The sequence below is a fragment of the Crocodylus porosus genome, unplaced genomic scaffold (genome assembly GCF_001723895.1).
Source record: "Crocodylus porosus isolate Cpor-Errol unplaced genomic scaffold, CroPor_comp1, whole genome shotgun sequence".
Lineage (NCBI taxonomy): Eukaryota > Metazoa > Chordata > Crocodylia > Crocodylidae > Crocodylus > Crocodylus porosus.
Genome location: NW_017728920.1, coordinates 3,523,310 through 3,544,380, shown reverse-complemented (window position 1 = coordinate 3,544,380; position 21,071 = coordinate 3,523,310).

Here is a 21,071-nt window from a genome sequence, read left to right as displayed (position 1 = left end):
GCTGAACACACCTCTTGTACGTAGGAGTTATGGTCCCAGCCTTTGTGGTCACATATGCAATCCTTTGACATGCCACAGTCTTCCCTCTGAATATATTTGGACTCCTGCTCATATTCAACACGTCAGACTTCTGGGCCCCAGAAGGACTATCAGTTGGGTGCCACTGCCAGACTCCAGTGTTCTCCAATCTTCCCCTTACAACTGTTTTGGTCCTTTGGGCAAAATGTAAATAAAAAACATGAGCATCTGCTCCCAAAACATAAAGCTCATGAAACACAAGCTACCTTGTCAGAGTTAATCATACTCCACAGTAACACCAATGCAAAATGTTCAAGGCACTTATCTTTTGTTGCTCACAGTGCAGGGTCTCTACCACCTTCCTGTGGTATGAAATCCTCTCTCCCAGGCAGTCCAGACTGGCTTGTCCCAGAAGCTGTGCCTCTTGCAGCTCCTACAGCCAGACTGCCCCTTCTGCACCAGATCCTGGGATTTTGAACCATGCCTTGGGTCACCTGACCCACTACTTCTGACCTAGGCCTGTCAACCACTGCTTACACATGGGGCAGTTGGGCATCTTATTTAAGATCCCTTTTTACCATTAAATCTGTTCATGGGGCTGAACTGGCCAGTGGGCCCTGGGCTCCCTTCCCCTCTCGGCAATGGTGTAGGGGCCTCATTACAAGTCCATAGTGGGGGCTACAGCAGGGAGCAGATGCAGAAGAAAGAAACCTCCCTGCTGCTGCCATGGTCCCAGCCAAGTGGGGTAGGATAGACTTTGCTGCTCCTCTTGTGCCTGGGTTAGCCAGACACAGTGGCAGCAGTAGATGGATCCTCACTCTCCTGTGCCTGCTCCTTGTCTGCCTACCCAGCCCTTGCTTTCTGCCCATCCCACACCCCCTTCACCAGTATCTCCTGTCAGCCTAGGGTCACTAGCGACTACATTGCTGCACCCTGTCACCCTCCCTGATCAGCTCCTGGGTTACACAACAACTGAATTTGGTCCTTCTGATCCAGTAGGTAAAATCTAATACATTTTAAAAGAACAGGGTTATTCAGCTCTGTTATTACTTGATGAACCTTTCCTATTATTAATTTCTGTGGTAGTTTTGGAATGGCAGAAATAAAGATAAATGCAGTGGCTAATAACATTAAAATGAGCAAAAAATTAGAAAACTATTAGAAATTAGATTAGCAGGGACTTTTTTTGTTAATTTGGTATAGAAGTTTTATCACCTAAGTATTTTTTTTTCAGTCTTCTACAGGAATCTCCTCATTAACCTATACCATAAGAATTCTTTAGTTCACATCAATGTTCCATCTTCTTTTCTGCATCGGGCTCTTAGTTCTGTAGAAAAATAGGGCTGAAAAGGACCTCACAAAATCATCTTAGTCCAGGCCCCTGCTCCAGATGGGTTCATCGCTGACTAAGCCACCCCATTCAAGTGTCCGTCCAATCTGTTCTTGAAAACTTTAGGGATGGAGACTCTACAACTTCTCTTGGTAGCTCATTCCAATGTTGGATCCACCCTCATAGTCAGAAAGTTCCTCCTAATTTTCAACCTAAATTTCCTCTGCTGTAGCTTGAAGCCATTGCTCCTAGTCCTGTCCTGAAAAGCCATTTCTATCCTCTATTATTGCCCTTCAGGCATTTGTAGACTGCTATCAAATCCCCCCTTAGTCTTCTTTTCTCCAGACTAAACAATCCTTGTTTTTCTAGCCTTTCTTCATAAGTCTTGCCTCTCAGGCCCCTAATAATTTTTGTTGTTCTCTGTTGGACTGTTTCCAAACTGTCCACATTGTTAACAATTTTTGAGCAAGTTGGGAAGGGTGAAAAAGAATTTAAATAAGACCCTTGGGTCATTACAACCAATGTGAAAAGTTTATTAACTGACAAAAACCATTAATTGCTGAAGATAAGCATAATCTTATAGGATGAGTCATTTTTGCCACAGAGTGGCATCAGGCAGTTTCTCAGTCTCCACTACAGTTGTGGGGGGAAATCATCCTTCAACATTCCAGTAGGCAAGCATCTCGTGCAGCAGTACGTGCAGCAGTCTCATAGGTGTAGTTGAAGGGTCGCGCTCCAACTTCCTTCCAGTCACATTCCCTGTGTATTGATGGCTGGTAAACATGATCTCAATATTCTAATCAAAGCTCTCTTATTATTTTTTGTTTGTGTGTTTCACTGAGCCTTCAGAACTGGATCAGACCTGATTTTTTTTTTTTTGTGGACATGAAAGGTGTCATTTAATTGGGGATGCATACCTTTATCAGCAGGATACTTCCTTTTACACTACTGTGTATCTCACAATTTATCTAAACATTGTAACAACAGTCCACTCAATATTTTATGCAGTTACCTCTGCAGCTTGCTGTATCTGGTTCCAGACAAATTTCAGTACCAGGGTATGCCCCCACCCCTTACAGATGTAAATGCAGGCTTCTGTTATGTGAATGCAGCCTGATACTGTAGCCTGGCTGCCTGATCTGAGTCACAGTACACATAGATGTCCAAATATGTCACAACTGCTTCAGTTCTGATAGCTACATATATCATGAATGTCAGCTGTTCCAACAACATCCTTCTTGATATTTGGCTCTCTAAACTGGATGCAGCTCTCCAGGTGAAGCTTCACTAGTGCTGAATAGAGTAGAAGAATCACTTCCATTGATTTGCAAGCGACACTCCTGCTAATATAGCTTAGTTGCTGTTAGCATTTTTTTTGCAACAAGACCAGGTCCTTCTCTTCAGTACTGCAGCTTAGGCAGTTATTCCCCAGTCTGTATTGTTGCATGTAGCTATTATGTCCCTGGTCCAGGACTTTGCACTTGTCCTTATTGAAAGCCATCTGATTGACTTTTGGACCATTTCTCCAGTTTGTTCAGATCATTCTGGGTTGTAGTTCGTACTCTGCAACTCTACCCAACTTCATGTCATCTACAAATTTCCTAGGCGTGCACTTGATCCCATCCAAATCATTAATGACTTTCTGGCCTTGACAAATGCCATTTTGTCTCCTTCCCCATGTCATTCAGAATACTGACACAAAGATAATCTTCCCAGTTTGTTGTACTAACTGCATTGTTCACTCTTTGTATTTCTTCTTTAGCTCTTTCCTTTAGTAACTTGCCTTCACTTTTAAGACACTTTAATAGTTAGGGTCATAAAGGTCCTCTCCCATCATATGGTAGGCATCTTTTAACTTCGTTTCCTACTTTTAACCACAGCATCACTTTTCCAGTAATGAAAGTATTTATTATTTATCAGTCAAGGTTTCCCTTTGCACTTTTTACCATACAACCCCTTATGCATGGGAGGGATTCCCTGTAAAAGTCCACAAAGACATTGCATTAGCCTCCTTCAAATCTTATTTAAACTAGTCAGTTCTGTGATGCCTACAAGATGGTTGTCACTAGCTAGGTATCTAGGTTCTGATGACCACTCATTATGTTATAGAGACTGATATTATCAGTTCTTAATATTATATAGTATTTGGATGGATGCCCACATAAGGGAGCAAGAGGAAGTAACAACCTTCTTCAAGCCTTCGGGGCTTACTTGAACCTTAAGTCCTGGTGTTCAGAAATGTTTTAAAAGAGTAGATGCAACTGACAAGTTATTTTAAGTTCTTTGGTATGTTTTCAGAATTGTGTAGATCTGGAAATCATTCATTTAATAATTGTGCTGAAGTTTATAATATGAATGTAATTGGTGTTAATGCAGTGTATACACATTAATATGATGTGCAAAAGTTTTTGAAACTACCATAGTACTACTTAATCAGAAATATTCAAGTACATAAAAGTCTCTAGACTCCAGATAAGCAAAGTTTGAAGTTTTAAAAACAGGTGCATTTGAGCTACTGGATGGGGGAAATTTTGTAACAAAATTTGCTGAAAAAATACTGTTGGATAAAAGGTAGGCAAAAATGGCCATCCCCACTTGTATAATGTTTATTCTGCAGGGAAGAGTGTTGCAATCTTAGTATAGTTTTGATTGACAAGTATCTACAACACAAACCATGATAATGAGTGGTACTGAGTGACCCCCTTTATCGGAAGTTTCAGTCGAGAAGACAAAATACAAATGAGTGTGAGGTTAGAGCTAGTCATAAACCAACACAAGGGCACCCTGGGCCTTTGTTGTTAGCTTTTAATAAATGTTGGGATATGGAAAAGTTCCAGAGGCCTGGAAGAAAGCTAGTTTTGTGTCAATATTTAGTGTAAACAGGCTGATCTGGATAATGTATATGTCTGTTGTCTTGATATTAGTCTAACCATTTCATTATTTGCCTGGATGTGAGACAACAAATAAACAACTGAAGAATGCCAGTAAACAGTTTTATGAACAATAGGTCTTGTCTTTTGAAGATAGGCTTGTCTGGTGTAGTCAAACACATTCAAAACAGAAGCAAGAATAACATTTTTAAGAATAAGGTGATTAACTGCTGAAACAACATACCTTGAGGAATGTGCTGGATTCCCTGTTACTTGAAATCCTGAATTCAATATTGGCTGCTTTATGAAATATATTGACCCAGTTTCACCTCAAATGATAGGTGTCATGAAAAAATGACTGGATGTAATTCCATGGCCTTCTGCTATTCAGAAGGTCAGGCTAGATGAGCATAAGGGCCCCAGTTGGTTTTGAAATCCAACAGTTTCTGCATCAATAATGGTGGTCCCCCTATGAAAGGAATTTGTAGACCAGCAATGTAAAAGCAAATCTCAGCCACCTGTGCTGTAACATTTGTTTCAATCAGTGAAGGTTTGAGGACATAATTCTCTAGGAATGTTTATCTGCTATCAGCCTTGAGTCCTAAATTCACTTATTGAATATAGTTAAGAAGATGGCTTGACTTGGCTTAACAGATTTTCATCAGATCTTCCAAAACAATTTGCCTCCTCATTACATTTAATTTGTTAGATATTTCATTTTGCATACAGTCTAATCATTATTCTGAGAGTCTGAGAGACTGACAAAGAAACCTAGGAAAACAAGGAAAGTAAGAGGAAACCCCCCCGCTAGATTCAAATTGAAATGGAATTGGCTCACAGAATAACATATTAGTGGAGGATTGGACCAATGTTTTGAGTAAAATTACTTTTTCATTACTTGATGGGCACTTGTTAAAAATCTAATTTTTTTTTTTGGTCAGCATAGTGAATGAAAATTGGACAATTTTAACTAAGAGTTTGAGCTCTAAAATTTGATCACGTCAAATTGACTAAAGCATAACACAGGATGAATGCCACAAAATTTTAACTTCCTTATAAAAGGGCAACTTAAGAAGAGAATGAAAAGCTGCTTCAGATCTAATTAGTAATTAGATCTGAAGGTGTTGTTGGTACCTTGTCTGTTAGTACCTGATATCAAAATAAGGAATGATTAGGAACTAATGACCATATTTGGTATATAGTTAGTTGCTCAATTCCATTATGTGATCAAATTATTGCAAACATGGTTTGGTTCTATGGGAATTACAGCACTTGGTATGAGTAAGAGAGATCTATAAAACCCCTGAGTTCTTGTTGTTCTCTTGTTGCTTGTTTAAAGGGAACAAACTTGTCAGTACTGACAGATCAACTGCAGAATGGACAGATCCAAGTTTACCTCTCAAATCCATGCCCAAAGTTACTTTTCCTAAATATTTGCTTAGAAATTAATCTTGTTCATTCCATGGATGCACCTATAACAGAGCCAATCCATCACTGTTGTGAAGGGCAGGAACAGGATTTGGAGAATTTCACAGTGGTGTAAACAGCATAGTTTAATGGGGGCCTTTTGTGTAGCATTCCAAAGCAGTGTTTTGGAGACAATGCCCTAATGGCAGCATTTTAGAATATATTTATATGAAGATGTGTACCATATCTTTACCATATGGTTTGGAATGTTGCTATGGAAGCTCTAAGGCAAAATGGATATGGTATTTTGGTTTTGTCTGTGGAACATTCCTTCCTCCTGAATGTGAAAGATACCCCCCTGCACACATACTGGCAACCAGATTTTGTAATCAATTTCCAACCTGGAAGAAGCTCAAAAACTCATGTCTAGAAAGAAGGAATTAAAAAAAGAAGTCTTTCAACATATACAGGGACTTCCACTGAGTTTTCCTCTTCTGCTTTTCAGAGATCTTATTGTAACTATATCCATTTATGCTACTTGCTAGATTCCATCTCAAGAAAAGTTTTTGAGCATATATACTAATACAAATGTTTTCTTTTCCCTTTCAAAAGTAAAATATATCATTTTGAAATCTGTGGATGCTTCTTTGCTAGTAATGATTGCTGTGAAACCTGGAAAGGATATCTTCCTTAAAGGCATTCTTTTGCTTTCAGTATGTAGAGTACTTAAGATTTGTAGAAAAGTATTCTAAATATGCCAACTTATTTCTCATAAGAAGCTACCTAGCACACAGTAATTAAATACTGGAGGCACAACAGAATGTTACATTTTCTGTGATTTAGAGATAACAGATAGGCAAACTCTCTTTACCTAATGCTAAACTCTCTTGAACACTGTTGATTGGCCTAAATATTTTAGAGAGAAATCAAGGTGAAAAGAGAAAAATGGGTCACTGGGCTGGAAAAGCACCAAAAAAACTAACGAAGACATTCAAATGGAAAAATAAATTCACTAGGCAAAATTCTAGGGCATAAGTGAGAGAACATATTAACTGATCTCCTACATAATACATCTGCTGCTTTCTTTGGGCTGTTCCCAGAGCTAATTCCTTACATTTTAATTCCCTCAACATATTGCGCATGTGGTGAATTTCTTCTACTCCTATGTAAGTCACTACAGAATTTTGTCAAGGGCAAATAGGATCTCTACTTGTATCTTCTTTCTTATTTGTTTTTTTGGGGTGGAGAGTGAAGGGTGCGGGTGTCTTCTTTTATATCTAAAACACAGTTTGCTTCTACCTTTTGGGGTTTTTTTGTTTTAATGAATAATCCTTGGGTATAGAACGGGGAGAAATAATAGCATAAATTAAGAGGAAGAAATTAATTTGAAAATTTCATCTGTTGTTGTGAAAGCTCTAAAAATAGCTTTGCACAAAGAAGGTCAATCTCTAATAGTCTAATTTAGGAGCGGGCAAGACGGAAGATCCGGCTGGTGGCCAGACTCCCTTTCCCAGCAGCCCCTGCCTGCATAGTTAGGGCTTTTTTCCATAGAGACCCCTGCAACAGCTGTGCTAGACTGCATCTGATAGAACAAGGCTGGGGTTTCCATGGAGACCAGTCCAGCAGTGCTGGCATGGAGCATGGCAGGGTGGGGAGCTGCTCCGGAGCTTCTGGGATCTTGCAGCAATGACAACATAGTTGGAAGCCAGAGCAAAGCTACAATCTGCAGCCTGCATGTTCCAGGCAGGGGTGTGTAGGTGGCAGATCGCTGCTGCACTTTGGCCCCTTCCAGCAATGACAGCGTGGTCTGGAGCTGGGATAAAGCCATGATCCGCTGCCTGTATGTCCCTGCCTGGAGCATGCAGGCGATCAGGCCTCTGCCCTAGCTCCAGACCATGCTGTCACTGCCAGAAAACACCAGCACCTCCAGAGCAGCTCCAAGCCCTACCGCACACCCTGTGAGTTCTGCTGGGGCTAGTCTCCATGGACACCCCAGCCTTGTGCTATCACAATGCAGCTGCTACTGGGGTGCCCATAGAAACCAGCCCCAGCCATGGAGCAGGGGCTGCTGGGAAATGAAGTCCACTGTCAGCTGGATCTGGCCTGCAGGCCAGACTTTGCCCACCCCAGTCTAACTCTAATTTTAGAGGGGGAAATCTGTTAGGTAGGACAAGGGCTGAGTCACAGCAAGAGATCCATTGGTGAATAAAGCAGGGAACTGCTAATGGTTCCTGGCCTTTTCTTTTTTAACCCTATGTAACCCTGGGTGCGACACTACACGCGCCCCCACCTGAATAGTGGGATACCCGGTAGCCAGTAGCCCTGCCCAGCCCCCCTAGGAAGCTGTTGCAGTACCCCTGAGTGGAAAGCCTCTCCTTACAATCAAGCACCCTTGCATACAATTCTCAAAATATTTACAAGATTTAATTATTTACAACATAACAAATAACCATTAAATAAACACATTGATATACCCACTAATAAACCCTCAAGAACTTATTTACACAGTCTCTCACTTGCACACGGTGTACTGGGGATCCTGTGTGCACTGCCCCTGACGGGGTGTCTCAGGGAGCGGGACTGTCTGTGTCCCTGCACGTGGTCTGTGGACGCTCCCTTGTGCTGGTGTCCGTCTCTGTGCTCCTGGGGTCTCCAGACAGCAAGGATCTCCAGGCACTGGGCGGCAGATCTTCCTCTGCCGTCCCTGCAAGACAGCCTTCCTCTGTCTCTGACCCCCTTCCCTGGCTCAGCAGGGAGCAGTGTCTGAGCTGCAGGCTGTAGCAACTCTCCTGTCCAGCACAGCCTCAGCAAACACAGCCCTTCCCTGGGCTTTGCCTGCCCCTGAAGTCCCTCCAGCCTCTGACATGCATGTGAAGGGGGACCCCATGCACATACCTCTTACATCAGGGCTGTCTGTCTTCTAAGAACCTGGGGGGTAAGGGGCTTATGAACAAGGGCCACATAGGCTGTAGCCCACACCTCTGCACTGGACACCCCCACCACCACTGTGCCATACAAGCTCGATCCCATCACATTCCCCACTGGTCTGTACAGATTTTTTTCCTTCCCACTATGTCTCACTACCATGCCCTCTGGGGCAAGGAGGGAGAATAGGAGGAGAAGAAATCCCCTGACTTCCCAGGGCTGCCCAGGGATGGGGGACATGGGCTGGGGTCAGGGGAAGCCCTCCAAGGTAGGGGCTCCCCAGTGCCACCATTCTGGGCTGCATGGCCAGGCACCTGGCTGGGAGGACTCCTTCTCCCTCCCTCCTGTAGCAGCCGCTGAAGTAATCAGCAACTGGCAAAAGGAAGGGCTGTCAAGGGTTGAGAAGCTTCCACCACAGGGCCTTTCCCTCCCCCTATGTGCTGTGTAGTCCCTAGCTAGGAGGTTTGGGGGTCTGTTTCCCTGCCTGCACTCCATTCCCCACCTGTCCCTATGGGCTGGCAGATGCAGGCAGGAGGCAGGATAGAGCAGAGGGGTGATGCAACCTCTGCTCCACTGGAACAGACAGCATAGTCCAGGGCTGCAAAGCATCCTGTGATGCTGAGGGACTGTGAGTTAACCTGAACCAGGAAAGGATCTGGGACAGAAGTTCTATAAACCGGTTTGACCTAAATCAGGTACATCTCATACTACATCCAACCAGGTTTATCTTAAATCAGTTCTGGCCATTTTGAAAGTGGTTTATTTGCACTGAACTTTTGTTGTGTTACAGGTTTAAAACAGTTTCTGATCACTTACACCAGTTTATATGTAACTTATGTCCCTACCCATTGTGCCTCTTCTGCCTAGCAGAAACTTCTGGAGATTGTAGGTCCAAATATGAAGATGATGACTTAGGTCAGGACTGGGTGACTGGAGAAATATTCATCCTCCTCTCAGAAGCTCAAGGGTATCACTAAATATAACTCAATACAACCATCATGCTTACAAACCTTGTTAGTGTTAGAAATATTATTAGGAATGCATAATGAATAGAGTGTTGTTAGAACTGCACAGTTTGTATCTCGTACCTGATAAGGAAAAAAACACTACCAAGGACTCTTCGTGCTAAAGTATCACTCCCTTTGCCAATCTGTCAGCCGTTCTTACACTAAATCACTCTCAACCCTCATACTCCTCCAGTCTCTCTCTGCTTTTTATCATGTAGATTACAGAAGTTGTAATTCAATTGGCTGTGTCCTTGGAAGAGGGAGAATTTCAACTTTTGGTGACCTAGGGGCTTTTCTAAGCATGCGTAATTAGCTAATGCATATATGCCTATCCGCCCCACATACTTAAGTAGTTAATTATAATGCACATGTGACGGATGACGTGACGTCATTTCATGTATGTTTGTATGAACCGGAAATGAGTTGTAAGAGTTCCTGTTTCTGCACACGTGCCCAGGGGAAGAAGATAAAAGCCAGCTGAGAGGTTTCCTCGGGGGCAGAGTGGTCTTTTGTCTCCACTCTAACCCTATTTGCAAATATACCCTTTGTGTTGCTAATAATGTGTGCCTGAGGAATTATTATTCGCGAGCCTCCAAAGAAACGAACAGCGATTTTCGCATCATTAGTAGAGGTAATTGTTCTTTGCATGGGCTCATAAATATGTTATATCAGTTTACAAGCAAAGTGGAATGTTAGTGCTGCTTGTTATAGGACTTGAAGATGGAACTTTTTTTTCATTTTGTAAGATGTCAAACCAAATGTTGATTGATTTGCTGAAAATTCCACAATGGGATCTTTAAGCTACTTCATTTCTGAGAACCCTTCCTATTCTGATTTCTGAAGCAGGAGAAATCCAGACCACTCTCTGAGGATTGGATGACATAGTTTGAGGTCCCTTCCAATTCTATGAGACATTTATTCTATGTATTTTCAGTCATGATTTTAGTGAATGCATAAATTGGCAATGGCCACATGAGTTGAGTGTGTATAATTATCTCAAAAAGGCAAATCTCTCTTAAGGGGTTATATATGATGAGTCCTATGTTCCACAACTTAAACACTGTACAAGTCTGATGTATTAGTTTCCCGTGCAGTTTAATCTATTAAGATCATTTGTGCTTCCTATGCAGACTTTTTCTCCCTTTATTGAATTGTTTTAGATCATAGAGATTTGGAAATATATTCACCCTTATCAGGAGGAGAAACAAAACAAAAATAATGTGGCTGGCACATTGCCTGCCCTGTAGCATCAGGGCGAGGGCCAACCCCGAAGATACTCTGGCTGCTACCAGACCGTCTCTGTGGAAGACCCAGCCTCCAGTTGTCTCTGGTCATGGTCAAGGACCATGCCCTGCCCCACTTGTTTTCAATCTTTTTTTTTTTGACCCCTGGATATCCACTGGTCTAATATTGCCCCCGCACTGCAAACTTGCGGTGGCGGGAACCTTTTCCTGTTCCCCCATGTGCCTCTTGTAGTGTCTCAAACCCCTTTGAGATGCTGCAAGAGGCATGTGTGGGATCATCTGGATGTGCCCTGCCAGTTTATGAATTCACTAAAATCATGACTGAAAATACATAGAATAAATTTCTCATATCATTGGAAGGGACCTGAAACTATATGTCATCCAATCCCCAAAGAGTGGTCTGGATTTTTCCTGCTTCAGAAATCAGAATAGGAAGGGTTCACATCCTTGTAAAATTATGAAGTTTGCATTTCATAAATCAGCTAAAATTTGATATCTTCCATATGCCAGGTGTCCAGGGTGTAGCTGTATTGGTCCAGAGGCAAAAGGAATCAGAAAGTATGGTAGAGGTGATATCTTTTATTAGACCAACTAGATTTTTTGCAAACAAACAAACAAAAATCCTTATTTGCAAGCTTTCAGGCACAAGTTGGAGATGGAAAGTTGTCATCAAGGACAAAAGTAAAATGCTTGACAATATCCGTAGAGGCTAGTCCACATGCCCAGATGATAGTAGCTCTGTCAATTCCTTGCTGTCCATCCAATGCCAAAATACCCATTAAGTGACTGGACCTTTCTCTAGGGAGGTAGCTGTATGACTCTGTTTCCAGGAAAGATAATTAGCATCTCCAATACTGTTACAATCACCCCTAGGTTATGCAATTGTGTCATTGTCCAAATTGCATATGTATTTTCTGTACAGAATTGTTAATAGGATGAAGCAGGATTCCTCTAGGCAAGTTGTGTGACCAATATTTGGCTAGTAATATAGCCTGTCCTTTTATTAAGTTTGCTTATGGGTCACCAAATTCTTTGCTGTGGGAAAAAATGAATGTTAAAAACAGTCTTTGTATAGGCTGTTTCTAATTGTAGGCAGTTAGAAACATCAAAAGCTAGTTCATGGGTCAAGCATCAACATAGATTTCATAGACATTACGGCTGGAAGGGACCTCGGAAGATCATTGTGTCCAGCCCCCCACCCAAAGGGCAGGAAGTCAGCTGGGGTCATAGGATCCCAGCAAGAGAAGCATCCAATTTACTCTTGAAGGTGTTCAATGTAGGTGCTTGAACCACCTCCGATGGCAGACTATTCCAGACCTTGGGGGCTCAGACAGTAAAGAAATTCTTCCTTATGTCCAGCCTGAAATGGTCTTGCAGGAGTTTATGACCGTTCGACCTCAATGCTTGGGGCGTTCTGGTAAACAAATGTTCCCCCAGGTACAGGTGGTCACCCTGATACATTTATAGGTGGCCATCAGATCACCCCTAAGCCTGCACTTTTCCAAGCTAAAAAGCCCCAAAGCTCTCAGCCTGTTGTCATAAGGTCTGTTTTCCTGACCTCTGATCATGTGCATGGCTCTTCACTGGACTCTCTCGAGCTTCTCCACATCCTTTTTGAATTGTGGAGCCCAGAACTGATGCTGTACTCCAGCTGTGGCCTCACCAAAGCCAAGTACAAGGGAAGAATGACATCCCGGGATTTTCTTGAGAAGCATTTATGGATGCAAGCCAGCTTTTTGGTTGTTTTACTAGCCACAGCATCGCATTGCAGGCTCATGTTCATCTTGTGGTCAATGATGACCTCCAAGTTTCTTTCTTCCGTAGTGCTAGCCAGCGTAGAACTGCCAAGCCTATAAGGATGCTGCAGGCTTTTCCTCCTAAGGTGGAGATCCTTGTATTTTTCAGCGTTAAACACCATCAGGTTCTCATCCACTCATTTGCTGATCCTGTCCAGGTCAGCCTGGATCACCCTCCTGTCTTCTGCTTTGCATGCTTTGCCCCAAAGTTTGGTGTCATCAGCAAACTAGGCCAGTCCACTTCTGACTCCAATGTCCACATCATTAATGAAGATGTTGATGAATATGGGTCCAAGGACAGAGCCTTGGAGCACTGGTCACAGGCACCACAACGATTGACATCCGGCAATTACCACCCTTTGGGTCTGACCACAGAGCCAATTTCCCAGTCAGTGTATTGTGGTGGTCCCGAGGCCACAATTGGCCTGTTTCGCCAAGAGGTTATAATGGGATACCAGATTGAAGGCTTTTTTGAAGTCAAGATATATGACATCAATCTCTTCTCCCTTGTCCAAATGATAGGTCACCTGGTCATAAAAGGAAATCAGGTTGGTCAAGCAAGACTACCCACAACAAGCCCATGCTGTCCCTCAGTATGTTGGCATTGACCAGTCCATTTAGGATGGCCTCTTTAATAAACTTTTCTAAGACCTTCCCCAGGATAGAGGTCAGGCTGATGGGCCTGTAGTTTGCCAGATCTATTTTCCTCCGTTTCTTGAAGATAGGCACCACATTGGCATTCTTTCAGTCTTTGGGCACCACACCAGAGTGCCAGGAGTTTTCAAAGATCCATGCCAGAGCCTGGCTATGATGCTCGCCAGCTCTTTGAGTACCTTGGGGTGTATATTGTCAGGTCCAACTGACTTGAAGGTATGCAGCCTCTCAAGGTGTTCCTTCACGAGGTCAGCATTAATGGAGGGCAGGGGATCTCTCTCACCCGGACCTCCCTGTCCCGTATTGGTCTTTACCTGGGCATCAATTGTCAGATATCCCATCTGGTTTAGCAGGGGTCCAATGTTTCCTTTGCTTTTCCTCTGGCTCCCCACATATCTGAAAAAAGACTTTTTATTGTCCTTGATACTTGAAGCTAGTTGAAGTTCAGTTGCAGCCTTGGCTTTCCTGGTTTGCTCCCTGCAGGACCGGACCAGTGCAGAATATTCCTCCTTGTAGGTGAATCCCATCCTCCATTCTTTGTAGGCCTTTCTTTTTAGCCTCAGAAGGTCTGGTAGATTCCTGGAGAGCCAGGGGGCTGTTGTGCCCTCCTGCTGCCTTTCCTCTGAGATAGAATAGAATTAACGTGTGCATTGAGGATCACTCCCTTGAGGAGCAACCACTCTTCCTGAACTCCCCCCGCCCAGGTCGTGGTCCCTTAGGACCTCACTGACAAGCCTCCTGAGCTTTCTCAGTGTTGCTGACTGACTTGCCAACTTTTTGGCGAATGTTGAAGGTGATCAGCTCATGGTTGCTTTCACCCAGCTTCCCATCGATCACTAAGGTCACCGATTAGGTCATCCCCAGAAGCCAGTACCAGGTCGAGCAGCGCTTTACGTCTTGTTGGCCCATAGACTTCTTGAGTCAGGTAGAGGTCATCCATGCACGATGGGAAGCTTTGCGACTGCTCGGATTTTGCTGAGTGATCCTTCCGTGAGATGTCCAGGTAGTTGAAGTCACCCATGACAACCATGGTCCTGGTTGATTTAGCTCACAAGATGGTTGCTACCATGTCAAGGACCTGTACATGTGTATGCTTTGATCTGGCTTAAGTTAAGTCAATTTAGTTAAGTCAACTTAGTTATTTCATCTTATTTAAAGTCATCTTAGTACATGTGTACACACCCTTGTTTTTTTCATAACAGCCTAGGCTCAGCAGGCAGGTCATTGAGAGAGAAGCAGAGGCAATCTCTCTTAGTACAGGCATCCAGCCCATAGGAGACACAGCTGCAATTGCAAGTGAAGTCCTGCTCAGCCCTAGGCTAATTGCAGTGTGGATGAAATCTTGAGGAAATTGGCCACTAAAAGGTAAACTTTTTTTTTTTTATTAAGCATGTACAAATTTCAATTTTTAGAGGCTTATAATTTGTTCAGTTTTGCGCAGTTTTCATTTGGCTGGCGAAAAGCATATCCTTGAAACACAGACTCTTACCTTGTCAAACTTCAAACCTTTGCTTCAGAGTAGTAGCATAACTGAGGTGTATGGCCTGGGCAGCACCCCTGCGTGTCCTTTTGGGGGAAAGGGTTGCAAAAATAGCCACTGCTGCAGCAACGGCTGACTGCACTACTGTAACTGGAGTCACAGCTACCTCGGGCATGGAACTACTAGGACTTCAAAGACATTGTAGCCAGAATTCCTTTATATAGGTGAAACATTTTCCATAGCTTTGTTTTTGGAAATGATTTAAATGATTCAAGTTTTAATTGAAATATAGACTGTATTATGGCAATGTCATAAACAAGTGAATATTAGGGGTTTTTATAGTGGGAAGTATGCAGTCTTAATAATAAGCAGTGCTCTTAGCCCTGCCTATACTAAATATGTGACTTACACAGAGTTAATAAGTAGCTGACCAATACCAGATGTAATGTTCCCATTGTGAATGTATGAACTGTTATTGGTTCATTAAGTTACCTTACTAACCGGTCTATGGTTTTCCTTAGCATTCATGACTATTATTGCTGTGCTTCCCAGAAGGAAAGGTCTGCAGGATGAGAAGGCCCTCATAGATTTGTTTTAATTCTTTCTCTCAAAGATAGAAGTGGCTCTGATGGAGATATTTATCTTTTGGTTTCTTTGGGTGTTTTTATTTTTACTGTTTCCCGCACACTCTTTTCATTGTGTCCCAAGAACTGATGTTATCTTTCTGTGTTGTCCTAAGTGCACATTTTCTTGATATAATTTTGGGAATATTATAAGGACTTGGTATAAAGTGGCACAAATATGGACTGTTCCTTGTTTTTATTTATTTTTTGCTTGGTATTTTACATATTTTTTTTATCCTTCTCATGATGCATTGTGTTCTGGCTAATGAAAATTTGCCAAGGGTACAGTAGGATGAATCATATAAGTAGTAATCCCTGTCATTATGGGCTGCACCTATGAAACAACAGCTGGTGACATAAATCCTATCCTAAGCCAATAATGAGGGAACAGAACAGAAGACATTTGACTTTCAATATTTAAAATAATTAAAAAAAACCCAAATATACCAAGTTTTCTCTTGATACAGTCTGTGCTCTGTAGAGAGAAGCTATGGACAATATAATTTCCCAGTCAGAGGGATCGAGGATTAAAATATCTGAGCTGCACAAAAGATTCCTCATTCCATGGGAGCACATCTTTTGTCTGTTACACAGGGTGCACTGTCTGCTGGCAGAATAGAAGCTACACCAGAACCACTACAAATCCAGTGTACTACATTGTGGGATTTCCATTGCTAAAGTCTTGCTTTCTCTTAAGCGGTGCTTTGGGGTTTTTAACCTGTACAGGGACCTACAGGGTATTGGGTACTAATGAGAACACTATGTGCTCCTGCATAATCTATAAGAATGATATATTTAAGGAGAGAGAGAGAATGAAGAGAAATTTTTGACAAGACCCTGTCCCTTTTAAGTAAATAGTTTACATTAAAGAATATTCAAGCTGTAAATCACAGGTCATCACCATAAGCTATGAACTGTTACTTATCAAATAAAATGTGCCTCAGCAGAAGGAAACTGTACATTATTCCTCCTGTTGAAGTGACTCTAATTAAATAGGTAATTTAGCGAAGAAAACTTTTAATGTGGATATTGAAAGGGGTTGTGAAAATAAATAAAAATAGGGATAAGGATCAGAATACCACTAGTTCCAGCAGCAACTCTCAGGTTCTAAGAGTCAGTATTCAAAGTATGTTTTACTGGGGTCTCGTGTTACACAGAATAGATAACATTAGTTATCAAGAGAAATCACATTACTGCTTTTAAAGGATATTAATATTATAATAACAATAAAAATACAGGAGCAAAGGAAATTATTACATTTACTGAGGAAAATAGAAGGCAGTTAAGGCTTGCATTAGCATAATGTACTATTCTGTACCTGTCATACTTACCACGAAGTATTTATTCAAAGTGCTTGTTTAGTGCCAAAGGTAATATTATAACAGATAAAAATGCTGAGCACTTATCTTTATAAAAAAAGAACCCTAACAACCTCTTCAATGATCTACTTTAACTCTTTGCAAAAAGAGTTTGTGCTATGCAGCCTTCTTTAGAGCCACTGCATTGTAATGGAAGTTTAAATCTTCTGCTGCTTGAGTAGTCCACTGACTCACTCAGGAAGCTTTAAAGGCAGTGGGATATCAACATATTAATATGTGACTGGGAGATGAGACTCAATATTTGGAAAAAAATGTAATAATGCAAATTAACAACCCAGCACTGCACACAGTATGTTAGTGAGTATAATGATAGTGGTGGATTTATCTTTGAAAATTTCTATTGTCTTGACTATTAACATGACTTGTGGCTTCTTGGTGCCTGTGAGGTTGTGATAAAATACACATGAGCAACCTTTAAGTTAACAACTGTTTTGTGGTATTATGTTTTAAATATTAGCTGTGGATTGTTTCATGCTAATGTACTTGTTTTCCCTTTTTAGTGGTTTTCTGGGCATTAGTCATCATCTATAAAATATTGGTTCTCTAGATCTTCCTTCTCCATTACTATACTATCTCTCCCACTCTTGCTGTACTCTAGCAACACTAGTAAGGTGAACTTGTAGGAACCCAGATCTGAGAACTTTTGTTCTAAATCTCAAAAAATGTGTTAAGTTTAAATGAAGTGTATTCCTTGACAGTAATTCACACACTCTAGCAATGAGGATGGGGGTGGAGAGGAATCCATATTATACTTATAGGCCTGGCAGTGCTACAGTCACTAGCACCACGACTGAAAGGGACTTGGTGGTCATGATTGACCACAAGATGAACATGATCCACCAATGTGATGCCGCAGCTGACAAAGCAAACAAAACCCTGACTTGCATCTATTGATGCATCTCAGGCAAGACCCAGGAAGTCATCTCCCCCACTGTACTCTGCTTTGGTGAGACTGGAACTGGAGTACTGCATCCAGTTTTGCATTTTAGGAAGGATGTAGAGAAGCTTGAGACAGTCCAGAGGAGAGCCACACACATGATCAGAGGACAAGAGAACAAGTCTTGTGAGGAAAGGCTGAGAAGCACGGGACTCTTCGGTTTGAAGAAATGAAGGCTCAGGGGGGACTTAGTGGCAGCCTATAAGTATATATGTGGTGTGCACTAGGAACTGGAGAATGTCTGTTTACCAGGGAACCCCAAGGGAGGACAAGGTCTAACGGTCACAAACTCCAGGAAGACTGTCTTAGGCTGGATGTAAGAAAAAACTTCTTTATCGTCTGAGTCTCCAGAGTCTGGAATAGACTTCCCCCAGAAGTGGTGCAAGCACCTACTCTGGAAAACTTTAAGATACATTTGGATGCTTATCTTGCTGGGATCATTTGACCCCAACAGACATCCTGCCCCTTGGGCAGGGGGCGGGACCCGATGATCTTGCAAGGTCCCTTCCAGCCCTAATGTCTCTGAAAACTATGAACCTAGAAACCTGCTTTATGTTAAGGATAGCATACCAGTATGTAAGAAAGCCATTGTCAGATCATTAAATATATAAATGTTGTCTTCTTAGGAATTTTAGCAGAGTGTATCAGATAGGGTATTTTTCATGGTCACACAAAGGCCATGCAAACAAATGGCCCTTTGTTATACCACAAGGGCCCCAAATATGCGTCCATGGCATTAATGGTATGAATTTTTGCTGCTATTTAGCTGTGGCCATCTTTTTATTTAATGCAAGAAAGCATGGGTATCTGAGCAGGTGCTCCTGGGACTTCAGGGGCCAGATCCTGCATGCCCTAGTAATTCCCATTCCTGGAGCACACAGGGTCAGGTCCCTGAAGCCCTGGGAGTGCCTGCCTAGGTGTTCCATTTAGGATTCGCTGAACATACATGTCTACAAATGTGGGATCCCTGGGCACTACTCTGCTACTAGGGAACCTCAGGGTTTCCTCATTTTCAGAGATGCATCCTAAGTCCGGGCATATGTCTGCAAATGGAGAAACTCCACATCACCCCTCTCTTGAACCCATATGGAAAACCTTCAAACAATTTCAACCCATACTAGAAGGAGACCAAATTCTTAAAGAGATCTTTCCGTAACCACCCATCCTAGTCTTTAAACAAGCAACAAACCTCACCACCCTCATCACCAGAAGCAAACTTCCTATGGCCCAAAGCACACCTAATGGATCCAGATTATGCTGGGACAGGAAATGTAAAACCTGCCACCACATCTCCATCACTCTCATAATTACTACACCCCACAACAGGACCATCATCATTCCTGGATCTTACACCTGCATCTCCAGAAATGTAATACTTCTCTCATCCAGTGCGCTATATGCCCTGATGGAAAATATGTAGGAGAAAACAAACAGCAACTGTGTACCCAAATGAACACACAGAGGAAATCTATCAAAGACAAAAATAGCCAATTACCTCTGGGTGTACACTTCTCACAAGACAACAACCCTCTCTCCAATCTCTCAGTTCTGATCCTCAAAGGGAATTTACAAAACATCTTTCATAGGTGAGACTACAAACTTCACTTCATAAATCTACTGGATACAAAAAATCATGGACTAAATGTAGACATTGGTTTTATGGCACATTATAACCTGCCTTCCATCCAATAGCTCCAGGTAACCTCTCTACATTTTACCAGCTACATTCTATCACCAGGTCAACATTTCCCCCTTTCCTTCTCCCACTTACCTTCTCACACCTGCTGTTTCCCATGGCCTTTGATCTTTGCTGCTACACATTTGCATTTTCACAAACCTGCATTTTACATATTGGCTTTTATTCCACCCACTAGAACACACAAAACACCAGCAGAGTTTCCCTAAGTTTGAAAAGAAGACTGTTTGTGCTTGAAAGCTTGAAAACATTTTTTCCAACTGTTTAGTTATTCTAATAAAAAATATTATATTTACTTAAAGAACCTTGTCTTCCATGGAATCCTTAGTATTCTTCTGCTAGTGGGGAAACCTGGGGTTCTTCTGTTCTCAGCACAGTTCCCCAAGTGTTGCTTCACAAGATCAGGCCCCAGCCACTTCTGAGGGCAGTAGAGGCCTGACCCTAACATATCTCATCACAGATAATTTGCTTCATTTGGTGATATCTGTTTATACCCATAGCAACAGACATGTGCTGAAGTAGTGTGTTAAATATAGAGGGGAATTAGAAGCATGTTTAAATAATCAAATTACAGTCAGAAAGGAAAAAGATAAGTTGGTTAAGGTTCCATCTGCACTTGTCTTGGACAAACCATTGTTGGCACAGCTTTATGGATGACTTAAAAAACAAAAGGTGTTTGTCAGTGTGTTTGGTTCAACAAGTTTTCTTGAAATTGGGCTGACTGATAGTAAAATCCTGCAGATCAGGATATTATTATTGGCTGATATTTGAATTGTAAACAGAGGACGTGATGCTTTAAAAAAATTTGAATCTTTCAGACTAACTACTCAGTACCCAGTGAATTGGTACCTGGGAACACTACCCCTTGTGTCAGCTAGACTTCTGAAGCAGTCCTGAGAGTTTCCTGCACCCTTTATCCACTACAGCAGTCTGTCAGTGGGGGCTGCTGCCTGGCTTTGACTTGCTGGGCACTTGCCAGACCCAGATGGGGACTGCACAGCCAGTGGAGGCCTCTTTCCCTGTGGGCCAGCTGTCAGTGGGCTGTGGCTTTAGAGTTGGCCTCTATGTGGCACTACTGCCATGTGTGCCACCTGCCCAGCCATCTGGGCAGTTATTTCCTGGAAAATATTCCCAGTGTGGTGGCCAGCTTTGAACTGTCAAAGCATGTCCTCCTGGCCCCATTTGGCCCAAAGGTCTGCTGCAGCCAGCTGGATCTGAGGTGCCAGCTCTGAGTAGGCAGGGCCCTGCCACTGGCCTCCTTAGCAGGAATTCTGGTGTTCCCTATTGGAAAACTGAAAAATCCCTGATAAAAAAAAAAATCCCAAGGTCACATTGTAAAATAGCCCAAAATCCACTTTCCTCCACAATTAAAACAAAACACCACTGTAAAGAGAGAGGGAGTGAGACAGAGACAGCAATCAGTTGGGCACTGTTTTATAGATATATTTACAGTGTTAAAGCAACGTGGAAGCCTACCATGTCTCTATCATAATAATAAAGTGAACTATAAATACATGTTTCATGAATTCATGTGTATATATATTTGCGCTCCTCCCACAGGGGCTATGGCCCCCACACAGGGGTTACAGCCCCCCAACAGGGGCCAAATGGCCCCCACAGGGGCTACCCCCTGCAAGGCCCACATGCCCCACCGTAGCCCCCTGATTGCTGCCCCACCCGGCCCCATCCCCCACCAGCTGCTGCA